Here is a 26,541-nt window from a genome sequence, read left to right on the forward strand (position 1 = left end):
TAGGTAAGTAGAACAGGAAAGTCTAGTATCTACATTTGAGAAAGAAAATCTTCCTCTCTTTCCTCCACCGTGTCTCACTATTGAAGTGTGTATCCTATAAGTGTGTAGTTTTCTGAACCAGAGAAAGTCTGCTCTTAAGGAAGCTAGGGCCTGCCTAAGCCTGTCGCTGGACAGAAACAGAAACAAGAGCTTAGGTAAGTCACTGGCTGGTAAGAACTAGGTTCAAGTCCTTCAGCTCCTTGAAGCAAGGCCTAAAAGCGAACCCAGGGGAGTTTGATCAGAAGTTCAAGGCTGAGAAGTTCTGGGGCAGCAGAGATGTAGGTCTGACTTTATACCACATCTTTATTGTCTCTGGAAGAAAATATATATTCCTCTGAGTAGAGGGATAAGTCTGGAGACCTTTCAGACCAATGTTGATTTTGCTTTGTTGTTTAATGAAATCTAAACACAATTACAATTGAATTACAATTGATTTGAATCGAACATGGGGTTTTAAAAGATAAAAGTGAATAGGTTTTGTTTGAAATTTGTAGTCCTGATGAAAACCTACATGTATTTTTTTCAGTCTCATTATATTTTATTATGACATAGAAGAAAATAAAGAGGTCTTCCTGGAACTTCATTTTAACTCATATAAATTACCATAAGGAACTTCATGGACCACATCCTGCTTTACCTTAATCTGGAGCAAATCCAAAGCAACTCCATTCATTCTAATTGAGCTCCTTTAAAGGAGATCAGACTCAGCCTTCCAGCACTAGTGTTTAAACTGCAGTCAAAGCAAATTCGAACTCCACTGAAAGCTTCAGTGTTACTGGAAATTTTCCTTATCTTTTGTTGTCTGTGTGCAAAATAGATCTCTGTGTTTCCAACCATTAATCATTTCTATTTTGTAAGAATGCTCTGCATGTAATTACATATTTTAACCACTTTTTGGAAGTAAATCGTAATATTTACTATTAAGACGTGGTGTATGCTAAGGATGCTCATGTGTATATGTTAAATCTGTTATAGCTGTGTTGCTGTTAATACTCTTGGAACTGTCTGCAGCATCTTTTTGTAACACTTATGGCTAGAGGGATGGAAAGTCCTCTATTGGCTAAAGCAATACATCTTTCAGCTTTGGATACTGGCCAAAGGCTACATACTCAGGTGATTAATATGTTAGTTACATATTTAGAAGGTAGAAAATTCCCCTTCTGCTGAGCTTGTTCTCTTGCTGATGTTACTGTTTTCCATCTCTATGACTGTTGATTATGGTTTTCCATTTTTCTATAGCAAAAACAAAACAAAACAAAACATTACTCAGACATATCACCACGTATTTAATACAGCCAAATTATCTTAAGTAGGATAGGTCTGTCATTTTATTACACTTTGGGAACATGGCAGTCCTGTTACACGCTAGAGAGGCATTTCATATAATAGCTTTGAAGTAAGATTTTCAGAAACAAGCAAAGACTTCCCACATTCCATCTCTCATGCTTTTGCTGATGAGCAAACCTTCCCTTAAAACTCCCACACCCTTAAAATCTCTAAAGAAGTGAGGGAACCAAAATCGTTATTGCAAACATCTGGCCTGATTGCTTGGAGGGCTGCACTTGCTCCTTTTTATCAGTAACATGCATCCAAATCTCAGCTGGGCATATAGTATATTTTTTTACCAGCAGTCCCAGTTACTACCAGACCCTAGCCTTGTCTTACCTTATATCTATCTGCAGACACTTCATGGACAGAAGTGTGACCCATATAAGCTTGTGCTTCCTATTTGCCACACAGATACTTATTTTTTATTCTGAGGACTTAGAATGTTACCACTATGCAAAAAAGTTTCTTCTCATATCACTCATGAGCTGCTACAGTTTTTTTTTTTTTAGCAGGGAGAAGGCTCAATATTTTTGGTAGACTCAGTTATTTTAGAATAAGCTTGCTTAACATTGTGTGTGATTGCTTTGTTTTGGTAAAATATGTATTAACACTTATCATTTAAAGCTTTGAAGAGACATTTTTTCAATAGCCTAGGTCTTTCCATATTTTGGAAACAAATGATCAGAAATGTCTTTTGCTCATTTTCTTATTTCTGATCTGTTGGGGTGGAAGTAATATTGCTTACCTTCATATGCACACATACACACCTCAACTGGTTGTTTAGAGGTTCTGTATAGTCTGTGGAGAGTAATGGGTACATCAAGGTCATGAGTCATCTGATGACCATGCTTAGGTAGGTCAGTTCCTCTTCTTTGACTATGAAGGGAATCTAGAAGGACTAGCACAGAGAGAGACATCCACCTTATAGACCTCTGAAGTCTGGTGAGATGGATCTCACATTTGTTCTTCTCTTCACTTTTACCCTTGCAGGTCTTTACCACCTGCCATTATTACTAGATAGCAATCCAGATAACTGTGGCCTGCTCTGTTCCTGGTTATGATTGCGATAGGAAAGTTAACAGGACCAGGGCAGGGCAGGAATGCTGGCATATGAACATCTGTGTTGTTAATGAATAACGCACTCCCCAGCCCAAGGCTAGCCCTACCAAGTAGCACTCTCCCAAGCAATTTTAAGACACATCTCAGGAAACGGCATGGGCCAAGGATTGTTCCCAACAGTTAGAGCCGGTGACACCTTTTGGTTTGGGAAGGGAAGAAACTGTAGCCTTATGCATACTAACTGTGTCATCCCACTTGTCATCGTGGCCAGAGAATAGATCTGGCAGTATTTTATTTACTAGTATACATGTAGCCCTTTGTCTCATCCTGTAAGTATAAATGTACTTGTTCAGTGCAATCATTAGACAGCAGCTCTAACACAATGTTTTATCCATTACATCTTATCAGGCTGAATACTTCTTTTCCTCACTTGTTTTTTTATTTTCATATGTGAAATGTTTTGGATTAGGTAGATATTTGCTGACATCTCTGTAGGAGGTGGCAAATGGTTAACCTTAAATATCAAGACAATTATTTTTGCTTATGGAACACTATCTGATGTCTGTTGCAGCACAGCAGCACTGTTTTTCTGTAGGAGTATTGTCACTTTTGATAAGCACCCTAGTAATTTATTTTTCAGTATGACATCTGTGTCTTTTCTTTCATACATTGGGTTTATATAACATATGCACAAGCATGATTTATCTATATTCTATGTTTTGAGGGAAAGCAAGTGTCTGACTATGTTTTTTTAGCTTGTTCTTTATTCATATCTTTAAAAAATTTTCCTCTTTCATGAAGGGAGAGTTCTTTAGCATCTAGCTTTTTACTGATTTGCTATTTATCCTTTTTTTTCCCCATGTCTTCTGATATAACTGGACTTCAGTAATAGGAAATCAGATTGAAGGACTATGAGAAGATGTGCTGTCTGTCAGCACTTAAAAAATCTAGATCTGGACCATTGTCTAATTTTTCCAGAACTCTCAGAAGCTCCTTCCAGGGCCTTGAAGATGAATTGACAGCCTAAAATCCTTGGATGAAATGACAGAGGGTCAGAGAAACATTGAGCAAAATCCAAACCCTTGTCAAACTGACTGGGCTGGATCTGGGTCACATTAACAATGTTTGACAAGTTAGACATACTCTGAATGGTCAAGTTCCAAGATATTTTAGTCCATCAAAACAGTCACTGTTTTGGGCACAAGATCCAGTGTTAGGACCTCATACTTTGTCCATAAACTACCATAAGGATAGTCCTGAGCCCTTAGTGATGTGTCTCTGCACAAACCCAGTGCAGTGCAGTGCAGTGCAGTGTGATAGCAAGTTCTCATTTCTTGGTACACATCTTGACCTGCAGGAGAGCCAGTTTTCTTCCACTTTCCTCTCTCTGTTTATTACAGCAATTTCATTAAATGCAGCAAAACACTATCTGGATATACAATTAAATAGGTCAACTTGTCTGAAAAAGCTGCTGAGTTCCTAGTGATAGGAAACTATAATCACTATTCATGAGTCTTGCAGTATCACTCAAAGGGCTTATTTAGATCAGACAGATCTGTTCTACTACCTCCTCTACAAAGACATACAAAACACTTCTCCCAAAGACTTTGCAACTAGGATTTAAAGTAGGCACAAGATATTAATGTAGCAAAGTAATGGAAGGTGTAAGGAAGGAGAGAGGAAAAGTATTGGTGAGGTGCTTGAGAGACCACTTAGTAGAACCTTTTAAATGTATTGCCTTTCACTTTTTGTGATCTAATGCAGAAAGCCAAACTGTGCTGATACAATCTGCCTTTTGTGGAGGGCAATTCACAGAAAACAGGCATGATAGTCTCTAATTTCTTGATCCAGGTAGGTACCAGTCTTTCCTGGTAGCAGTTTATGACTCTCCAGGCTTTACACATGGTGGCTGATCTGGGCTGCTGCCCTTCCCAGGAGAGGAAGAGGAGAAACACTGGGGGGAGAAACACTACTGACTTGTTCCTGTGTGCCTGGCCTGTTGGACAGGAAGACTGTGGGGGCCTATGGGAGGGCATCCTTTTTCCTCCTATCACTCATGGGCAGGCCAGGAAGCCTGGATGCATGAAGTCTCCGAACTTTTTAAATTTCTGATGTACTCCTGATTAATCAGTACAGCCTTTGATCATCAACAGTGAGGATGATGATAAAGAAAGTGGATATTAAGTACTGTTTGAGTTGCAAACGGTGCTTCTCAAAAGCAAATAGCCATATATGTAGCTCATATGTTAAAGAAGCTGTGAAAACTTGGAAATAATGCAGAGAATAGTGACAAAAGCTTTTGAAGATTAGAGAAATGCCTTATAATGACAAACATAAGGACATCCCTTTATTCATTACATACAGCACCAAGATGCAACCTACATTCCATTTTGACAAGAAAATATTCAAGTTATTATTATTTTTCTTAACCTGTCGGAGAAAGACATGATAAAAAACAATCTCTGGCTGTTAATACCAATCAAATTCAAGTTAGGGATAAAACATGAATTTTCAGCAACAAAAATGATTAACTGCTAGAACAAAGTAACATGAAAGCATCTGATTTGACATCTTCAGGGATGTTTTGCTTTAAGGTTAGCCTGTGTGATGGGTTTGTCAGAGTCCAATACTCTCTGACCAGGTTCTTTTAGATATTCCAAGCATGGAGGATGTAATGTTTATTCTCAAATTTACATATCTGAAGACATTTGAAGTTACAAGATTTTTGATTTAGCTGAGTGATACAGCAAAATACGAAAGCACAATACAAGTGTAAGTTACACTTAGTAAAATACAGCAATTGCAATATACAGTTCAATCACAATACAAATTGCTGCTGTCTATAATATGCTCGCTGTCATGATGCTGGGTGTCCCCACTCACTGGGAAGAAATATGTGAGCTGCGACCATCTCAAGCCCATTACCCTCTTTGAAATTCTTTTGTTAGTTGTTTAGTTTTTACACTCTGTGTTGGGCTGAACCACATATACGCTTTGCCCTCCCCCCCATTCTGGTCTGGCTAACTTAAGGAGACATTCACACTCTTTTGCGGAACTCCTTGTGGAGAAACATTTACACCACCAGTTGATTCATTCAACTGACATAGCTGTTTATCTAAAACAAAAGCCACCCTCTGGTCCCCCTTGTGTGGAGATAAAGTCAGCTTTCTTGCAACAGCTGTGGGCCGTCACACCGTGCATTCATCCCTGAGCTTCATGACCCCCATCATGGGGGGCCCTTGCCAGCCTCCTCCAAACTTTCTTCCATTGTAGGAGTTTATCGGTCAGCCACAGGACTCCACAGAGGGGTAAGTGGGGGACCACTGTGCCTTGCTCAGGAGGTTTGGCTGCATCAGCTACTACTAGGTTCCTTCTAGTCTCACCATCTAAGACCCTGGTAAGGTTGCCTGACATGAAGAGGAGAACAGCTGGATCTGATGGGAGGGAGGCTGATCTATACTGAAAGTGATCACAAGTGTCCGTAGTATATTCAGGGAGATGTTATGCACTTATCCTCCTCTTCCTCAGTGGGGAGGAGGAAGGAACAGGACAAGAAGTTCTTTTGTGCGGATACTAGCTGTGCTACGGGAACAGGTGTGATTTCAGTGTTGTTATTCTTCAGTATTACTTACCAGGATGCGAGGACCTACCGTTAAAGCATGTTTCCTGGTATGTATGAGAACTGTAAACAATTCAACAGATATTTTAGGGGTATCAGATGTTGATAAGACACACCCAGTCCCACTCTAAGTCCTACCAAGCTATGACTGGCATCCTGTGGAGTAATTCCAGATTTATATTTTGAGAAGTATGGCTCTCTTTCTGCATTTTAAATACCAAGCGCATACAAAGCCACAAGTACAAATTATGTGTGCTGCAAACCTGATTGCTGAATCAAAAAAAAAAAAAAAAAAAAAAGCCCCAAACACAACCAACTCATTGCCAAAAGCAATTTTCCAGTATATGTTTGATACATTGTACAACAGACCCTCTGCCAATAATACTCAGCATACTCGGAAAGTGATATAAATGTCTGATAACAGCTATAAACATGAAGCACTATGCAATAAAGACCAGAACTCTGCTAACAAACCAGCTGAGAACAGCCCAAACAGGTGTCGAGAGAGGTCATGACTTGTCATTCGTGAAATTATGCTGTACATCAGAGACAGAGGGTGGCAGGTGAGTCCAGTGTACTGTGTTTGAAGTGCATAGAGGGGAGTATCTTAAAATTCTGATAGATAAAACTAATAAAGAAATGGTGTTTTGAGGCAATTGAAAGGATTTATAATTTCTACACACTTAGCAATTGAATTGAGTTGTGGCTGGTAGGAAGGGGATGAATACTGTCTTGATTTAAGAATTTCTTTAATGTTCTTTTCCTTGCTGGTATTCCCTGAAGTAAGTGAAATTAGAACAGTTCAGATATCATAGGAGGTGAAAGGAGAATCATGTTCTTTCCATCTGCATAGATGGATAGACTCCACTAAGACCCATATCAATTTGGGGTATTTACCACAGATCTTTTCCTCTTCAAAGCATCTCATGTTCAAATAATGAAGCCCTGCAGCACTACTGTGGGGTGCTGAGTAAATAGCGTTATCCACATTTCTCGGATAGTGGGTGAGCCAGATATAGGTGTAGGCTTGATCATAGCCAGAAGGTCAACATAAAAACTAAGATTAGGTTATCAAAGCTCCTTGTTTTCAATCTTCCCCTCAAATTTCTGCCCAGTATTTTTCAGCAGCTGTTGCCTGCTGTATAAAGGGTTGTTATGGAGAAGGTGTCTTAGGAAGTTTAGTGAGTGCCTTGTCCTTGAGTGGAACCAATGACTTGGCCCCTAGAAGTCTTCCAAAAGGAGTGTGGATTGCAGGATACACACGAGCATCCACAAGCAAACAGCACTTGCTGTTTGTGTTGAATGGGTGGCTTCTCTATGATTTTTAACTTAATCTGAAATTGTGCTGAATAATTAGACTCCTTTTCATTCCAAATGCCTCAAACTCTGGTGTCTATATCCTATTGCCAGAAATACCAAAAATGAAGATGATGTTCTGGAAGAATTAATGCATGGTCAAGATTATGATTTCATTGTCATAATAGAGATCTGGTAGGATGGCACCCATGACTGAAATATTGGTGTAAAAGGCAAAGACAGGCAGAAGGAAAGAAGAAGAAACGTGGCTTCCTATATCTGAAATACTGAATGTAAGAGGCAGATAGTATAAAGGTAAAGATAGGAAGGGGAAAGAACATGATGAAGGCATTGTGGGAGATGTCTACTCTACACCACCAAACCAGGAGGACGGAGTTTATGGGCAACTAACTAACCGCTAGATTTTTGTGGTAATGAGGAATTTAACTACCCAGAAGTGCTGGGAAAGGAAAGCGGATGTTACACTGCTGATACCAGTGACAAAAGGGTAAGACCACGGTCTAGAATAAAAAGATCAAATCAGGTGGGTCTGGTATACCACATCCTAAGAAGATGAGGGGATCTCAGAGTTGCGAATGGCTACCTTGAGAGCTTGAGAAGGAGAGGTTCAGGAAATGAAGAATGGAAAAAGGCACATGTAGTGCCTGCCTTTAAAAAGAAAGAATGAAAAGAAGGGGGAGCTGGGGAACCATAAACTCGGGAAAAGCTCTTAAATAATTAAACTAACAATAAATCAAATAACTTTAAACCATAGTGGAGCCATTGAAAATTATGTCATATCAGTCTAATTTCCTTTTATGATAATTTTAATAGGGCTTTTGACACTGTCCCATGTCACACTTTCATAAGCAAGAATAAGGGAATATGGCCTAGGAAATACTACTGTAGGTTGGGATCAAAAATGGACAGCAAACTGTACACCATATTTATTAGTGGTTCACTATTAGGAAGGAAGGATGAATAGAGCTCTGCAGTGGTCCATCTCAGATCAGGGTCTGTTCAAAGTTTTCTTCAGTGTCCTGCGTAATGGACTAGAAAACAGGGCTATTACATTTTGTAAATGACAGGGAGTTGGGAAGAGATGCAAGGTTTGAGGAAGAGATTAATACTCAAAAAATCTTGACAAATAGGTTCAATGAACTAAAATAAATAGGATGGATGGATTGTAATAAGGACAAGTTACACATAGGCAATAAAAGGGACAAATCCTGGAGAGCGAACGGCAGGCAGCCGCCCTTCAAAAAGGGTCTGAGAGTCCTAGTGAACTGAAGCTGAAGTTTATTCAACAACATGATTGACAGAAATTCTATTCTATATATTTTTAATGACCGCTTTTAATCTTTTTTGTATGATACCAAAAAATCCCAAGTCTACAATTAGCCTTTCATTGCAGATGTGCACAGAACCACTCAGTCTTTTTAATGGATCCTATTCTCCAACATGCTGCCGAAATTGAGATCTTTGAAACATCATGTCAGAAGCTGCCTTCAAGTGGTATGGAACCAGGATGCTGGACACAAGTTTGAGGAAAATGAGGGCTTTGTGGGTGAGATGAGATTGTAGCTTTTAGTGAGAGTGTGCTTGGAAAGCATGTGTGGGCTCCAGCCTGATAGTTCAGCTACGAACAACTTACATCACCTGTGGGCTCTGTCTGTTTGGTAGACATTTCTTTCTGGTTTGTTGCAATATATGAGGTTTAGCTTCTACGAACAAGCCATTTCCATACTCTGTGGGAGAAACACTTTTCCTTTATTTTTTTCTTTGATTTTTTTCCTTTCTTAATTTCTTTTCTGTCAATAATCTACTGTAATTCAGATCAAAACAACAAGCAACTCAGTTGCACTGAGCCCTAGTCCTTTTCCACACAACCAATATTGATTTCTGTGAACGATCTCAATTGCTTTGTTCATTTCAGAAATATTTGTCTGCATGCAGTTTTTATTTGGTTTCATGTGAGCATGTATTAGCCAAGGTAACCTCGCCCCACAAGTCACCAACATGAAATTCAGCAAAATAAATCTGCAGTGCTTTTGGCTTTTTTAAAGCTGAGTGTTATTCATCTTGTTGAAAAAAATAAACTACAAAGACAATCAAAACCCCCAAAAACCTGCTTTGGCAAAACACTAATTTTCAACCTGGAATATAGCTCTTATTTCTCTAATGCAAAAACTGTAAAGAAGACAGCAGTGTTGTGGTGTACAGTGTCTCTAAAGACTAAGGGGACTTGCAGGGTTTTCACAGATTGTGGACTAAAATCATTCTGTCCCAAATCATATGCTCAGTCATTTGGATGTATTGGCTATTTCCATACTGTTCGTAAAGATATGCCTCCAGGTGGGCTGTTAGTCTGGAGCAGCTTCTGCTGCTCGGTGCCCAGCACTGGTGTGTGCTCCTGTCCCAGGTGAGCTGATGCAGTGTTTACCTGAAGTTGGTGACATGGCAATTTCTTCACCAATGCTTCTCTGTAAACAGCCTTCCATGACGAATTTTCAAAATTTTCCATCATAAATCCTCTGTCTCACTCCTGGCTGTTCCTGATGAAGAAGGACAAACATCCATTGTATATGTGAGTAAGCCCAAGGAGACGGAGTTTCGGTGAATGCTACTGGATGCAGCTCATCAGATAGGCTGTATTTTCCCTCTGGAGATACTCTGCTGCTCCCCCATGGCACAACATGCTCTGAAGAAATCTTTAATTTATCAGCAAAATAACAAGCGAATTCCTCACAGCTAGAGAGACTATCTGCAAATGGAAACAGTTGAACTGAACCAGCTGCACACCACCTGGAACATTTTTACTGCAGGAGTTTGTAGCAAAGGCAAAAAATTTCTTTTTGTATCTCTCTCAAAAATATCACAATAATAGTCCCACTGGCTGGATTCAGATAGAGTTTTGCACCAGTCGTTCTTCACTGGCCTTGTTTATTTGCTGTTGTTTTTTTTTTTTTCCTGTAAGGTGATGGTGAACTCCAGTATCCCCAGAGATAAAACTGGGGAAGAGAGTACTTACTGTCCAGGTACTCATGGACACTGCCTCTTTATGGTAGTCCACCCAGCTGTTAGTGGGATGGTTGGGGGAGCAGTGTGAACAGTGTGAACACAGTTTTCTGAGCTCTTCTTGTTCAATGATCTTTTTCACTTACATAGTCAAAACATGTTCTTTACCCCGAAGAGGAAAGACCATTCCAATCTCAGCCTGCAATTAGTTATATCTCAGTTGGTTCGAACAGAAAAAGCACAGCCCAGCATTTCTAGTTATGCCCTGCTTCACTGCCAGTGGGATTTCCTTCATTATAGGCTCCCCATTGGTGGAATTAGGATGTCTAGGAATCAAGACATGTTGACATTTGGAATGTTTCCCTGGAGAGTTATCTGGCATTTTCTTTCCAAATTAGGATGCTTAGCAAGCCTGGGACAGAAAAGCTAGAACTGCACCCGTTGGTACTGCAGATGTTATAAATACAAATGGATAGTCAAAGGTTGTTAATTTTTATGTGCATAAAATGCACACACAAGAGAAGAATATAAACTAACTATAAAACAGATGCATGACTTCCTCTAATGCTGAGCTCATAATATTATACTGAATGCTGAGAAGTTCTTCTCTGCCCCCCTTATTTATTTATTTGTTTTCTAAATGTTTGTGTGTAAATTCAGCCCTTATTAAAGCAACTGGTTGAAAGCACTGGCTGTAACAAGCCCTTGAAGAGGCCAGCTCTCCAAAAGCCTTCCTCTCAATAACTCTTGGAATGCATCTTTATTCAGATCTGAGATGTTCCTTCAATTCCAGTGGGACTTAATACATATCGTCCTTTAAAACAAAACAAACAACAAATCCCAGCAGTTCTCTTGGGACTGAATTAGTCTCTCAATTCTTTATGGAAAGGGAACATCAAGAAGTTCTACGTGGTTCTGAATACTGCAGATTTTCCACAGAAATGATTTTGCCAGACATAATGTTGTTTCAGCAAAATGATTGCTTTCCTGAGGAAGCCTGGCTTTCCTTGTTACACCCTTCTGCCTTCCTAATTTTCTTCAGAAAAAAACCCACGTTAAATATATTGGATTACTCAAAATTGGTTTGACTCAAAAATAAAACACTTTGATGCAAAGAAATACTTTGATGTGAGCAGTTCAAGGTTAAAGCACAGTGCAAGCCTGCTTTTTAACTGAGCTCTGTGTTGCACCATAGTCCGTAGTGCTATCTTGTAGTCAGCCTCTCATAGCCTCATCCAAGAGTGAGGATCTCGGGCACTGCAATTGCAACATGTAATTTGCACAGGGGCTCCTTTGGCAAATGCACTTCTATGTCACCTGAATTTTAAATTAAACCTCTCAATTTAGGGACAGCAGAACCTTTCATTTTTAATGTGTCAAAATGAATGCCTTAAAGATTTTTCAGATCTATGTTCAGAGCTTGCTCTACTTTTTTCAGCTTTTTGACCTGATTCAAGAGGAAAGAACGTGTTAGAACTTCCAGTGAAACAGAAATTCTGATTTTGTTCGGCTCTAGTTCAGCTCTGCTGTGCCTTCCCATTGCTGGCCAATCTCACTGTCCTTCTAGCAAAATTCCCACAGCCATCACTGGGAGTTTTTCTGAAACAAAGGCTGTAGGATTATGACCATGTAAGAAATATAAAAGTATAACATGAAATTACACTGCTATGTTGTGTTGAGCTGCAGTGTTTTATACAGAAGGCAGCATACCTACCCAGGGAACACAGAAAGTCTGAAATTTTATGTAGATGCCTTTCCAGAAAATATTCATTTGTTGAAGTGTGAACTCTAGAGCTCAATAATATTCACCTCATCTATCTGAGAAGAATAATTCTCTCTAAATCTAGAGTAAGGCAGGCCAAATCTATGCCTTCAGACTGATGCTGTTGGACAGACTACAGTGGTAGACTTCTTCTTCCTACATACCCCTGGATGAAATTTTAGTAGTTGGCCCATTGAGGTATTAGTTGCCTGAACAGAACTCTGAGATTTTGAAATTAAAAGGCAATAGGTATGGTTTCATCTCTAATACATAGATTAATTACAGTGCGAGGGCCATAGCAGAAGAGCACAGTTGGTAAATTACCTTGTTAATGAATGTGAGAGCGTAATAATGAGGCATGCTGTTACTTGTCATTTGTATTACACAATAGTTAGTGCCATATCCTGCAGTATTAAGTTTTCACTGAGGCAAAGTAACGTTTGATAATCTGGAGATGAATAATACTTGTAGCTCATTAAAAAGAAAATAAGAGTTGCACAGTTCCTCTCACGTCTGTCCTTATGCTTGACTAAAGGCTTCAAGTATTCTCTTTACTGCAAAGAATATGAATGGACATGGGTAAGGAAATCCAAATCCATGATTTGTGTATCTACTACATTTTGCATATAGCCCTTACTTTTTCATTTCTCATGTGGATTTCAGCAGAAATTTTGCCTGAATCAGACTAACAGAATTTGACTGAGTTTGTTATGATTTATCTTGCAGCATGAGAGGCAAGTTTTGTGTCTTTAAACATACATGGAATTTTATAAACACATGAGGGGAACACAGTTTTGGAAAGCAGAGGGGGCCAGCTGGTCTGCTGGTATGTGAAAGTGCTCCAGGAATGGCCCTCAGCACTTTCCATGACCGTAAACTTTTTTACACTTTCCTTAGGGTCCCAGTTATTGAAAAGTTTATGCATGTGAATTACTGTTTACACAGAGATTGGTGGCGATCAGTCAGATGAGCTGTGTTTGCAGAGTTACTCTGCTGTATATATCCAGATTGATATTCAAAATGTGTATCTGGAAGTATCAGTTTTCTCCCATTGCTGATAATTAATCTAGATTGCCCAACCTTTAAGTTGCTAAAGCTGGGTGAGATGAACCTGACTGTTAATATGGGGGTGGGGGTATGGTGGGTGGATATAAGATAGAACAGAGTGTAATCACAGACTACAGGACTTCCTCGAGTCAATCTGTGTTTCAGTTAAAAAACAAAAAAAAACAGAAAACAAAAAAACCCAAGCCTCAATTTAAAATTGCCAGCAGTAAAGAACCAATCACTACCCTTGATAAGTCATTCCATTGCTTAGTTACTCACAATTAAACATTGTACGTTAGCTTCACCCTCCAGCCATTAGATGCTTGCCTGATAGGGTGAGGCAAATATAATCAAAGGTTACATCTCCTGAGATCACATATAACCTGTGATAATATCACTGTTTGCCTTCTTTTCAATAGACTATATAGACAGAACTACTGGACCTTTTCCCTACCAGTTGAAACATTAGCTATTCTTAAAATTCTGGGAGGAATTTGTCTCATTTAACTCAAGCTATATAGTAAGTCAGTCAGCTCATCCAAGTTAAACACTGAGACTTCTACAGTGAGTGGAAAATAGGTATCAACATGAGTGTAATGAGTTGGCCTCTTAGGGTTTCTCTCTGTTACTCACTAGTGACAGAGCCTGCACGAGGCGTTTAAACTAGATGCCAAATGTTCAGATAGTTAAAGCTAGGTGAAACCAAATTTATTTAGTATGTCAAAACCACAATTTCTCATGATGCTTTGGCATCATGAAACTGAGAAAGGGTTCACAGAATTTTAACAAATTAACACAGAAATGTGCCAGTGGGCTTAGAGAAAGTCAGGGAAATTTCTGATCAAATGTAGCTGTTTTTTACTTTCCCCTCCAGAAAATTACAAGCATCAAAATAATCATAAAAAATAGCTTTATAATACAAGGTTTTGCTCAGCCGTAACCAGAACATCTCCACTGTGGCTCTATGCAGTTAAATATTCTATTTCAAGCTCTGGAGTTATTTTGTTTTATTTATTTGTTGGATAATACTAGGATTCTGATAACCAAGTTTATAGATGGATATAAAATCCTTCTGCTGCAGTTAATTTTCTTTTAATGTTACAAATAATAATTAAAAAAGACAGACTGCTTAATAAATCAGCAAGGTTCTTTCCTTTCATTTCAATGGGGAAGAAAAGTAATTCAAATGATAACGTCATGCCAGCTAGACTTCCACTGGAAGGGGCATCTTTCATGATGAGATAAAAGTGTCATTTCAATCACTGGCAAAGCTTTTGCTGTGGTCTCTACAAAAGAAGCTCTTATCTTATCACTGAACACAGCTGTAAGCTTTATAAATGTAGGCTGTGGCTGCCCAACTCTAGCTCCCATTGTTAAAGCTAGTGGTAGAAAATTGATATGCAAATGTCTGTACAGTTTCTTGTCCTTGGCCTAAGTATGGCAGCTTATCAGGAATTTAGTGATACTTAGAGATTACTTCCCAAACAGTTCTCTGTAACATGGATGAGAGGAACTCACATGCCCTATCACAGTTCTTGAATGTTGAGTGCAAGGCTTGTTTAAGCTCAGTGCTGTGGAAAACTTTGGGGTTAAAAGGAGCATACAGATAAGTATGAAGGCTCCTATACAGAGATAAGATTGCCTTCCTGTGCTTACTAGCCAGTCCTTAAGTTATGCATTGAGGCATTGCATTTGTTTGTTTTTCCTTAGTTCTGGAGACTGATGTTATACTGTTTGCCCACTCTGATCCCACCTCTTCTTCAGGGTCTCTCCTGTCCAGGAGACAGTCCTTCTTTGGCATGGTTGCAGTTCCTGTGTGTGGTAGAATGATGAATGCTAACTTCCCAAGAAAACCAGAGCAGCCTGTGTCTTCGCCCTGTCCTCATATCTGTTTCCCATTCCTGTCCTCATACCTAAATATACACCTGTTCTTTCCATGCTGGACCACAGCATGTCCTCAAAGTCACAGTCTGTCCTCCACTTCCCAGACAAGAAGGAAATCTTGTTGTGCAGCTTCTCTTCAGAGAGACAGTGCTCCTTTCCCAGTAATGTTTGCATCTTTTTAAGTCCAAGGCATAGCAGATCTTCTGATAAATGTATGCAGTACTCACATTTCAGTGATAATTTGTAAGGAAGCAGTGATTCCTATATGGAAGATACATCTTTCACTATCTGAATGAAACCTAATCTTAACCTGAAAATTCAGTTGGCTGTCAGCCTGACCTGAACTGTGTAACAGAGCAGTCTTTCAGGGAGATTCATCCCATTTCAGTTTAGCCATGTAGAAGTTAGGCATCTGATCTGTGGTAGTGATCTGGGTCTTTTCTCCAGGCCATGAATATATGTAGGCATTTCTAGAGGGCTGGGTGCCCCACTATCCTAGAGACTCTAATGTCTCTGGGATGAGACTCTTTAATGTCTCTAATGGGAAGAATTTGCCTGTGCTGTGCCTATGTATTTGCATGTCATGGAAGAACCTCATTTACTTACATGGGGTGGTGCTCAATTTCCAGTGGGGAAAATATTTCCAAAATGCCTAACTTCAAGTACTTAACGATAATGCCTAGAAGACTAGACTGTGATTCTCTAGAAGGTCATTTGGAATACCAGTCTCTTCTGAAAAGATCTCTGGAGAAACCCAACTCTCTCCCTTGATAATATGCATCTTATTTAGGCACACAGCATTATAGGCGTAGTCTCTTCAGTGTCTTGGTTATATGGCAACCTGGGCACAGTACCATTTGCCAGATTATATGGATAAAGACTTGTTTGGTTGGCAACTGAAGACACGAGTGCAGTGCACATTTTAGCTGTATATTTTCTTCTTTGATTTTATCCTGCTACAAGGCAGTACTGGTTTCTCAGACACGCAGCAGAGCTCTCTGCAGAACCTCTGCTATGGGCAATTAGGTACAAGCGGGAAGGAATCCAGCCTGACTGTAGCTTTCATGCTGCATTAGCAGGGCTAACAGTTTGAAAAATCACACAGTAACACCATGTGCCTAAACTGAACGCGGCAGCCAGCCATACCAGGACTCCAGACTGCTATAATGCTCATTAAAAAAAGCCAAACACACCATTTAGAGTAGAAAAGTCCTTTCATATGTAGGATAGTCTGAGAGGGAGCACCATTTTGCTGGGCAACATAACATTCCATTTCTTCCTGTCCGGGAGTAAAAGCTCTCTTACTGAGTATCACAGAGGTAACGTTTGCATTTTTGCACTGTGGAAGGGCTCATCTGTACCTTTGTCTTCCCAGTCGCAAGGTAGCGCTAAGCAATGGCAATGACATCCAGCAGTCTTCTGGTAGCAACTCCAGACTTGCAATCGCAGATTATTCATTGCACGCTTGACACTACATATCTTAGTCCACACATCCAAGGTGAACAGAAAATGGCTTTAGTATACTATGTAGTGATTGCATTCAAGTAAAGATGACGATAAGTATGAAGACTGTGGTAGAGTGGAGAGGCCCAAAGCAAGTCACAGTATTTCAAACTGCTGAAGGGGTCATATTTACTTTCTATTTCAGCTCACAGCATTAGGAGATGGAAATAGAAAATGCCCTGTGCAATAAATTCTTTTTTGCATGTGCATAACTTACCACTTCTAAGGCAACCATGATATCTAAAATAAGATTTATTCAGGTTCCAAGTTCAGAAAGTGGCTTTTTTTATAAGCATCTGTGGTCTTCAAAATCTATTAGAGAACAACCGTACTGCAAGGAATGTTGAAAGCAGATTTCCTACTTCATTAATATTTTCCTGTTTTGGAATTTTTCCCATCTTGCAGAGGGACTCCTGATGTGTTTTGGACTTGTTTCGCTTTGCATAACCAATTAAATATTCACTGACATAGGGACATTTCCCTTAACCCATATGTGTGCCTCAACCTCTAGGTTCCAGAGACAGCTGCTTTCTAACCTAATTAATATTACTTATTTCTTTATTTACAAAAAAACTGGAACTGCTCCAGGTGGAGAGAATGAAAAGAACATCAGAAATGGAGAGTGATTTTTGAAGAGGAACTATTGTATTGAATAATTACTGCCTATCCCTAGTCTATATCAAACCATAGTCCCAAATTTATGGAAAAAAAAATCGTATGTGTGCTTAGAATAAATATCAACCAGAAGGACATTTTTTCTTAAAATGATGGTTTTAGGAAAACCCATGGATTGCCACCAAATTATAGTAGAAAGAGTACTGCTGCAAGCTTGGTACAGTATTGAATCTGGATTTTATAGCAAAGGAAACAGATTGGCTGGAGTATAAGAATAGGAGAACAATGACACAACAGGAAGCTATTCCTTAATGAGTGAGTGACCTCTTTAAATGAAATCCTCACCTTCAGACTGAGCTACATCTTCATCTCCCAATTTTACTTTTAGCTGAAGACTTCTGTGCTTAACAACATGAATCCACCAAAGAAGGTTAAGAGCAAACTGCCCTGGGTCAGTTATTCCCCAGTTATCTGCTATGAAGATTTCTTGCAACATCTGCTAAAGCATCTTATACCATCCTGGGTACTGGTTGAGACGTAGTCTGATTCTACATGATAATTTTGGATTACCTACAGGGAGTAAATGAAATGAAACAAACCGGTATATGCTAGCATGCCATATCCATATGGTATCTAACACCATTTAGACTTGCAGTCTAGATTTTACTGCGTATAATATACTTTCCAGGCCCAGGAGGTAGGGGAGGAGTAATGAAGCAAAGAGAGGCATATAAACACTTCAGAATTTCCAGGCTGGAAATTCCCATTTTGATGATTGTCCTCCCTACAGTGAGCGAGTAACAATTCCGTGGCATTTTTTGATGATTTATAATCAAGACCATTTGTTGGTATAGTATGAACACCCTATTAGGGGCAGGGAGATGGGGAAAGACAGGGCTGTGTGGTCCACACTCATGACAAACTTGACCTGAGACTAATAAGCTCCCGTAGCAATTACACATTTCCTGTAGACTTGACATCCCAGGTATGACAATACCAGAATTACACATTTCCTGTAGACTTGACATCCCAGGTATGACAATACCAGCTAAAAGTGGGAAGCAGTTGACTTTCCTCCAATTCCCTCTTTCCTAATTATTTAAAGAAAGCACTCTTTTCAAAAAATAAGCTTGACTGTAGAGATCAGGCTGCCATTAGACACAGAGAAACCAGTAACATCAACTGTATCGGGGAGACAGATTGTTCTTGCCTGCCTGAACCTCTAATCTCCTTAGAGTTCTGTAAGACAGAGTAAAAGGTAGATCTTCCCTGGCATAAATTTTAGTATCAGCTGAAGCTATGTTTAACCAACTACAGATATATAGATGCCAATTTGGATAAAAAAGTGTTTCTTTACTTACCAATGAAACTTTTAGCCATTTCTCTCTATGGCTTTGCTCGCACTGCAAATGTAGTACAAGACATATACCCGAGCTCTCTGCAGAATCTCTCCTTTGGATAATTAGACATGAGAAAGAAGGAAGCCAGCTTGACTACATTTTTCACAATTCATTTGTGAATGTACAAATGTATCTACAGGCTCCTCTCTGCATTGGTCTGTCTTATCCTTTGGATACTCTCTCCTTACCTGCTTTCAGACATGTGAAGCTGCATATTCAGTGCAGTTGATCATTGAAATTGCATCATGTCTAGTAAAAATGTGAGCCTCTGCTGTTCCAAAAACATGAGAAACAAGGAGAAATTAGACAGCAACCATAACTGGCTACAACTAGTTTACCCCTATGTCCTTTCATTTCAACACAACAGCATAGTTAATACAGAACAAAAGTAACCATAAACAATTTTTCCCTCAGAGCTAGGTATCAGTATATCAAATGAATCTTAACTGTCTAAAGACTCCTGTGTTTCCATCTTTCTGCAGGAAATTTTGTGGCTCTGGTGCTATGGAATAACTAGTTGAGGTCATGTAGCTATAGACCTGATGTGCAGTTTGAACAGTATTTATTCTGTATTTCCTAGGAAGATCTTTGGTTTGAAGAAATGCAGTTTTTCAGAGCTGCTATAGCCAGTTATGCCAGAAAGCATATGGATAAATTAGACTGAGGTTGTTTCATGCTTGAAACACTGTTCTGAAACATTTCAGTAGCTCCTAGAATACCCTTACGATTTATCATATCAGTGCACCTGCCATACGTTTATTTTTTGACTGATTACCTAGCATGAAGTTGGAGAAACTTTCTGTACATCTGTGCTCTAAGCCGAATACCTGTTATTGCAGTTACATGTACTAATGCACTTTACAGAATAGCCAAGATCACTTCCTCTAATATGTATATGTTTGTACATGCATATATAAAAATAAATAAATAAGGGAAGATAAAAAGAAATCATCACTTAAGTTTTTTTTATAATTTTTATAAAAATTATAATTTTTTCATTATAATTTAGACACTGCCTATTTTTGAAACAAATTAGAAATGAATCAGCTGGTTCTGATGCCATGGGAAATTTATGTGTCTTTGAATTTTTATCCAAGCTCACAAAACTGTGATAAAAACCAAGATGCTTGATTTTATTTTTCTCATCTGTACTCATTTTCTTGCATTTCTGCCTCCCACTGAGAAACAGAAATAGAGATGAGATTGTTGAAACACTTAGAGACCGTCTCCTGTTATTTCCATTTAAATGGGCCCTATTTTGGCAAATGTCCTCCAGACATTTCTAAAACACTTTGGCAACTACATGAACCTGATCAACATAAACGTGCACTTTAAGAGAGGCATCTGATTCAAAGCCCACCTTAATATTTAGCTTTCAAAGCTTAAGTGCTTGCTGTTTGAAGTCGTGCTGCAGGTGATATCTATAAGCTTATAGAAGCTACCAATGTCACGCAAAGAAGCTAAATACCACACAAGGATGCAGGAACAGGAGTGCAGGCTGTAGCACATTGCAAGCAATTCTTCCACTTTTGTCATCCCAGGAAGGCTCCAGCTGGTGTGCTGTGTCCAGTGTTGGGTGCTGTGCAGTTTGAAGCCGAGGATCCCAATTGGGAAGGTCCAGAGAAGAACACTGGGAACGCTCAAGGGTCTAGATAACAAGACCTACAAGGAAGGTCTGCTTGAGTGAATCATATTATTAATTCCAAAGAAGAGAAGACAGAGGAGTAGGATAGCTGGAAGAGTGATCATTGCTACTAGAAGTAGAGAGAGTCCTCAAATACCAGTTAGACAAACTTTTGCCAAGAAAGAAGTATGGATGGATGGCATCACCCTCAGGTGAAGAAAGGACCAGATAGCTTCTTGACATCCATTCCAGCCATGTGACTTTTCAGCCATACTGACAGATCTGTACCTGCAGTTATCTGGATATATCGCTTCCTGGAATAGCTGCATAGCTGTCACTGACACGTGTCAGACCTCAGGATCTTCCCTTTCTTACAATGCAATCACAAACTCCCCTCCACTTGGAGCAGGGTCTTGGCTACCGCCCCATCTCTGTATTCCAAAGTGGCAACCTGTGCAAGCCACAGGTGCTCTGGATCTTGCAGAAGGGCTGGGCAATTTGGAGTAGGAAAGAACAGAGAAGAGAACAAATAATTTCACCACTCAAACAAATCCATTTTGGTTGACCCGAAACTCTCTTTAAATTGAGATAAAATCACCATGGAATCTGGAATGAATTACCAAAAAAGATACTATTTTTTGGAAGTGTTGGAAGACTTGTTTTGCCATTTCCAGCTCTGTTTTTGATAGTCCAGTGGTTAAGACATTTGCCTGAAGAGCTGAGTGCAATTCTTTTCTGAAGAAAATTTCTGAAGACTCTAAGGAGGTCTTGGTATCAAGACCTCCTGTTTCTCAGCATCATGCCCTCAGACTGGCTCCAGAGTAATTTGCCCTTTTTTGTGATCCAATAAATATCTAAGTGTATAATGAAAAAAGAAGCAACTTCAGCAGGAAAGACTGAGAAAGGTTTACCTCACAGTAGGGGTTTAGGGCATTTTCTGGATATGTAAGACATATCCAATCCTTGCTCTCAAGCAGTTGGCAAAATAATTTAAATATAGCTCAGATGAGCATCCTAAACACAAGGCTTCAGACAGAAGTGAGGTAAAAATGCTGGCTACATCTACACTGCTAAATAAAATAAAACAAGAGAAAGAGCTTGAGCGCTGGTCGTCCACAATGCTTAATAGCTATCTTGCTCCCTGGGTTTCTTTTGAATGTCTCTAATGATCTGTCTCCAAGATGAATCTACTGTAGAAAGGTCTAGCTCTAAACAGTGTGGACTGAGGCCAGCTGATGCTGCTAAACCTGAATCATAAGGACCAGTTCTGGACTTTTTCTGTTCATCAGTATTGACACAGCCACTGTGACCTCCTCACTTGTTTTCTACATGAAAGCTAAATTCCCTTTGAATCTAATCCCTTGCTTTTATTCTAAAAAGTCAAAAAATGAACAAAAGCCAATCTCCAGAAAGTAGTTCCAGCTTTCAAATATCCTTTCCAAAATTGGCTTGGCCCAATATTTCAGGCTGACTCAAGGTTGATTTTTATATGTATATATTTCAGTTCTGTTGTCAAACTCTCCTCCCCCCCCCCCCAATCAATAATTTACACAGTCCTTTTCTTCAAAGAGATTTCCTTCAGGAGCCTGTGGCAGTCTGTCTGTGGCAATGTAGAGCCTGCGTCTTCAAAGCAACGCATTACCTATTCTTTCCTCAAAGGTACAAAGCATTTAAAGCAAAGCGTAAAGTCAATAACAGACCAACAATGTTTTGGTTTGCTTACGTGTGTGCTTCTCTGGGCCTCTCTAACCACTTTTCTGACAAGTGGAAGTTTCTCCTAGTGCCTGTAGTGTCTGTGCACTGTAGGGTGCAATGCCCCAACACTGCCCCGGGCTAGCTTTACACTAGTTAGCTTTGGCAGAGATAGCTACTTCCATTTCTGGACTGCCTGTTTTAAGTATCTGCCAGATCCTTTAAAATCAGCTCGGGTATCTTTGCATTACACTGAAGACATGCCCTGCAACCCTTTGTTTTCCTGTTTCAGGCTCTCTGTTTTGCATGCTGGACAGCCCCTCCAACCTCAGCCCACCTCAGACCTCTCCTTTCTCATGATAATTTAAGTTTTAACTGGTTATGTCTAGCCTTTGGAGGAATAATTCCTTCTAGGCTGATTGAGGCTATCTAGGTGGGTGGATAGCTTTTCCTTTCAAGTGGAGAAGGGAAAAGATGACAAAAGCTTCATCAAAGCTGTGTAATTAATGCTGTCTTATCTATATAATCACTTGTCCTTAACTGTTTAGTTCTTTAAAAAGCCATGTATAGCTACCCTATATTTAACCCTGTGCATTCAGACAGGAAATCAAAGCTGAACAGAGAAACCAAGCCACCTCTAATATTACTCCTAGTCAACAAAATCAACACTTTCCTAGCCATTCACAACACACATTGCCACTTCATGTATAATTACAGCCAGTTTGCCTGTCTCTTTTCCAAACACCCAGCCTTCTGATGTCATGATCTTGCAAATACCTAGTCAGCTTAGATCTTGCTCCATCTTTTCATGAGCCTGAAAAGTGCTTGGAAGCAGGACTCTTCCCCAGGTCTTTTGAGTCATCCCCTCCGGCTAAAGCTTGAAATTGGTACTAATGGGTTCCAAAGGAAACTGCATTCAGCTCAGTGAAACTGGGAAACATCCCAGTTAGGAACTGGAAGAAGGAAGAGATGAGCAAACAAGGAAGAAAATGAAACCTCATTTACAGATATCCTGGAAAAAAAGAAAAAAATTCTGGCACCTCAGAGGCAGGGTTCTTTGGGAAGAATGTGAGCACAGCTACATACTTTCCAGCACACATCTTCTTTATTAGTACCCACTGAAACTGCTTTCAAATCAGCTGCTTCTGGGAAGCTGCTTCTGGGAAGCAGCTGCAATCCCTCAAGAGCAAGAGCTAATCATTGAGTCTGGTCCCATGGATGTGAATGCGAGTTTTAACACAAGTGGACGCTCCTAGAGAGAATTCAGACCACACATGTGGGCAAGCAGGGGTTGTGCTCTGCACTGGTAACTTCAGAGAGAAGGAGCTAGTTGTGCAAGGGAGTCCCATCAAGGCTGTGGACATCCATGGACCACTTGGTGGATACAAGCACCCTGAGATCCTGACCTCAGCACCCCTGATACCCTGAAACTGAGAGGGTGCTTGGGAGACCTTTATTTATTGACTCCTCTTATGACCACAGTATGATGGCCTGATTGTCTGACCCGTGCATCAGTTTACATTTTTCTGATCACAGTGGGTGTTAGATGCATGACAGAGCAGAGCGCAGATCCATGACTCACCTTTGGCGGGTGAGTTTATAGGTGGTAACGTGGGTTTTGTGAGTATTAGGCACCAAAGAAAAAAAAAGATCTGTGCTACAAAGTGTCTTTCAGAGAACAGGCCATCTGGCTTCACTGCAGTATATTTGTTAACTCTCCAGCCTATTACTGTTTCCCTGCTGGGTGACACATGCTGAATCTGTCACACATCTAAATCAAAATTATAAATAAACAATGGTGTATTCAAATAAAACAGAAAGTTCCCTAACCAAATGCAATAGACTTAGAGGAAGCAAAACAGGATCAGAGAGTCAAGTGCTTGTTCTTTTGTGTACAGGGAAGTAGGTCCTTGCTCTGCAGTGGAAAGGGGACTCAGATATTCCTGCAGAAAGATGCTGCTCATTTAGTGAAACTGGATGCCTTGTAACCATTGCAGGTGCAAGCATAAAGGCACTATTGCTAGTGCCCACTTGGACTTATTGGTGTCTCAACCACAATCATGGCCCCATTCTGCTGTTCACTGCTGTTTTCACTGATATATGTAGTCATTCAAGTTTCAAGAGAAACAAGGGCAATGGGAAAGCGGAGAGGTGAAGGCCAGTAACAAGCTAGTAGGAGGAGAAGGAAATGTGGCCCCACTCATTCTTTCAGCATCAGAAAGAAAGCTGGAGAAAAAGGACATGCCAAATCCCTGGCAGCCAGTTTTACCCATATGCTGGTCATGCATGCCTGTGAACAGTATTTCAATAAAGTGATACTTTATAGTGACACCTCCTGGGAAAGAGAGAAGAAGCCTTCCATAGGCTTGTAAGTCAAAAGGTCATGTTAACACTGGCTGCAAGCCACCACTCTGTATAGGCAACTGCTTTCTCTAGACTAATCAGGCAACGGGCCGTGTTAACTGGGATACTCTGCCTCTCTTTTTTTCATTCCCTAAGTGTCCAGCATTCAATGCCCATTCAATGCCTAGACAAATAATGTTGGAAAACAGTGAAGAGCTGTTGCGAGTTAGATTTCCCAGCACAGACAGTGCATTTGCACAGACTACAGTGCTCTAAGGCCAAGAGCTGGGTTATTAAAAGATTAAAAATTTATTTTATTTCACAGTCTTCAAAAAGCAAACACCCTGTGTGTCTGATTTTGCCCACTTTAACTTTTTGCAGCTTATTTGAACTCATAGTACATGAGTGGATTTACTTTCGCTTCCTGCTAATGAGAGTAAAAGAGAAGTTGGGCTCATGGTGGGGGAATAGGTGTATCTTGAGGCATAATTAGGGTCACAGTGTGTATGCGTTTGTGCACGTGCAAACTATACCGCTAGAACCCTCCTCCCCAACACACATATGCAGACACACACACAAGCACACACACAAGATCTTGTGTTGCTCATTTTTAAATAGAAAACTAACAAGAAGAAAGCCATAGGTGCTACTGAGACTGATGTGCCATCTCATGGTAAATCTAAGCTGCTTTAAGAGCACTCTGCCATCAAAAGGGGAGGTCCTCCACTCCCCACAGCTGCTGGCTCCAGGTTTCTGCTCACTCCCTGGTGCCAGTGGTTGAATCAGCTCACTGAATATCCTAAAAGCTAATAAAAAAGTAGTTGGGATCACCAAAGTGTCAGGAAAGTACAGCCAGTCTTGGGAATGTGCGCAGAGTGGAGCAGAACAGCCCTGTTGGCAGCAGGAGGGTTTTAGGTTGATGTAAGGTGACTGTAAGACATCACCCTCATTTTGATCTCCTTTACACCCATTTTTCTCAGCAGAATCCCACCCAGAGTCATTGCAGTTCCAGCACTGACGTATTCATCCAAGATACCCAGCCAAGCCGTGCTGGATTAATCACAGCACACCCATGCCCAAGTTTCAGTCAAGCATTTTTTGACATCACACACTATTGTTAATGTTAAATTCAAACCTGGAAACATGACAAGCTCCCTCCTTAATTGCTACTGAAAATCTCCTGAAGACCATTATGAAGAAGCTGATTAGAAGCATACATCTCTCTGTTGACTATATAAGCAGTCATACTCCCTTTTTAAGGCAATCCAGCATGCATATTGAGGGTGAAGCAACCTAGCACCAGGAAATTAAAAAATAAAATCAAATAGATAGAGGAACAGGCATCTCTGGGCTTGCCCCAAGGCATCGCCATTGCCATAACATTGTAGTGCCACCCACATTTTCCTTGTTTGTGCATTTACCTTGGATGTGAGAGGCTTGGGTCTGGGACCTTCCACAGTCTGCAGAGATTTCCCAACTTTCACACGCCAGGGGACTGTTCAAACCTGCAGGCAGAGAGGCACCCGGAGGGGGAGCAAACTTCTCCTCTTCCTGAGAACAACATTCACAGGGCCAGAGAACAGAGGGCAAAAGGGAGCCCAGGCAGCTGCAGACCTAGAGCTCCAGGTCCTACTGTATAGAACAATAAATACACGTTTCTTTTGACTAGGTAATAACAAAAAGTCTCCACTCTACTGCCCTTTTAAGCATACAGAGAGTCTTGCAAAGGCATAGAGTGAACATGCTCTTCTGAAATGTCAGTGCCAAATGACTCGTATGGATTCAGGCCATATAACCATCATCAGGAACTGGGTGGTACTAGTAAAAAGGCGGTTTGAACTAGTCTTTAGAGATGTATGTGCTGAAGCTCCAGATAAGGTTTTTGAAAACAGCCCTTTGAACTGTGATTTACTTGTCATTTGCACCAGCACGAGGTCTTACTCAATAAACCTTTGAGACTGCTCCTGTTGGCTGGAGTGACTCTGCACACACCTGAGCCCTGCACTGAGCTGAGGCCTGGATCCAGCAGAGCATGTTCACAGATGTACATACACGTGTCATCCCACAGGTCTGAGCGAGATGCCCTGTGCGCCTCCTGACACTGCAGGGTGAAATCTGCTACGGGAACGAATTCAGGCTTTCTGTGAGAAGCCACGGAGCGAACTTCCCGTGAACCGGCACAAGCAGTGCGGTACTTGCCTCCCTCTCGCATACCATACAAGCCAGGCAACAATTCTGTCAGGACTCAAGTTTTACATTTTTACCACACCAGAGGCTCCTAGCATGCAGCAGGAAAACAAGTCAGGCAATG

The 26,541-nt window shown here is 40.4% G+C and overlaps 1 long non-coding RNA gene across 1 annotated transcript; it reads right to left on the reverse strand.

The window, feature by feature from the left end:
• Positions 1-413: 413 nt before the first annotated feature.
• On the reverse strand, positions 414-25,994 carry LOC112988123 (uncharacterized). Its single transcript, XR_003260456.2, has 4 exons — positions 25,652-25,994; positions 9,786-9,897; positions 2,136-2,266; positions 414-1,272 (listed from the first exon to the last, which is right to left on the reverse strand). It is a non-coding gene; the product is annotated as an uncharacterized LOC112988123 (long non-coding RNA).
• Positions 25,995-26,541: the final 547 nt, after the last annotated feature.

Source organism: Dromaius novaehollandiae, chromosome 1 (genome assembly GCF_036370855.1).
Source record: "Dromaius novaehollandiae isolate bDroNov1 chromosome 1, bDroNov1.hap1, whole genome shotgun sequence".
Taxonomy (NCBI): Eukaryota; Metazoa; Chordata; class Aves; order Casuariiformes; family Dromaiidae; genus Dromaius; species Dromaius novaehollandiae.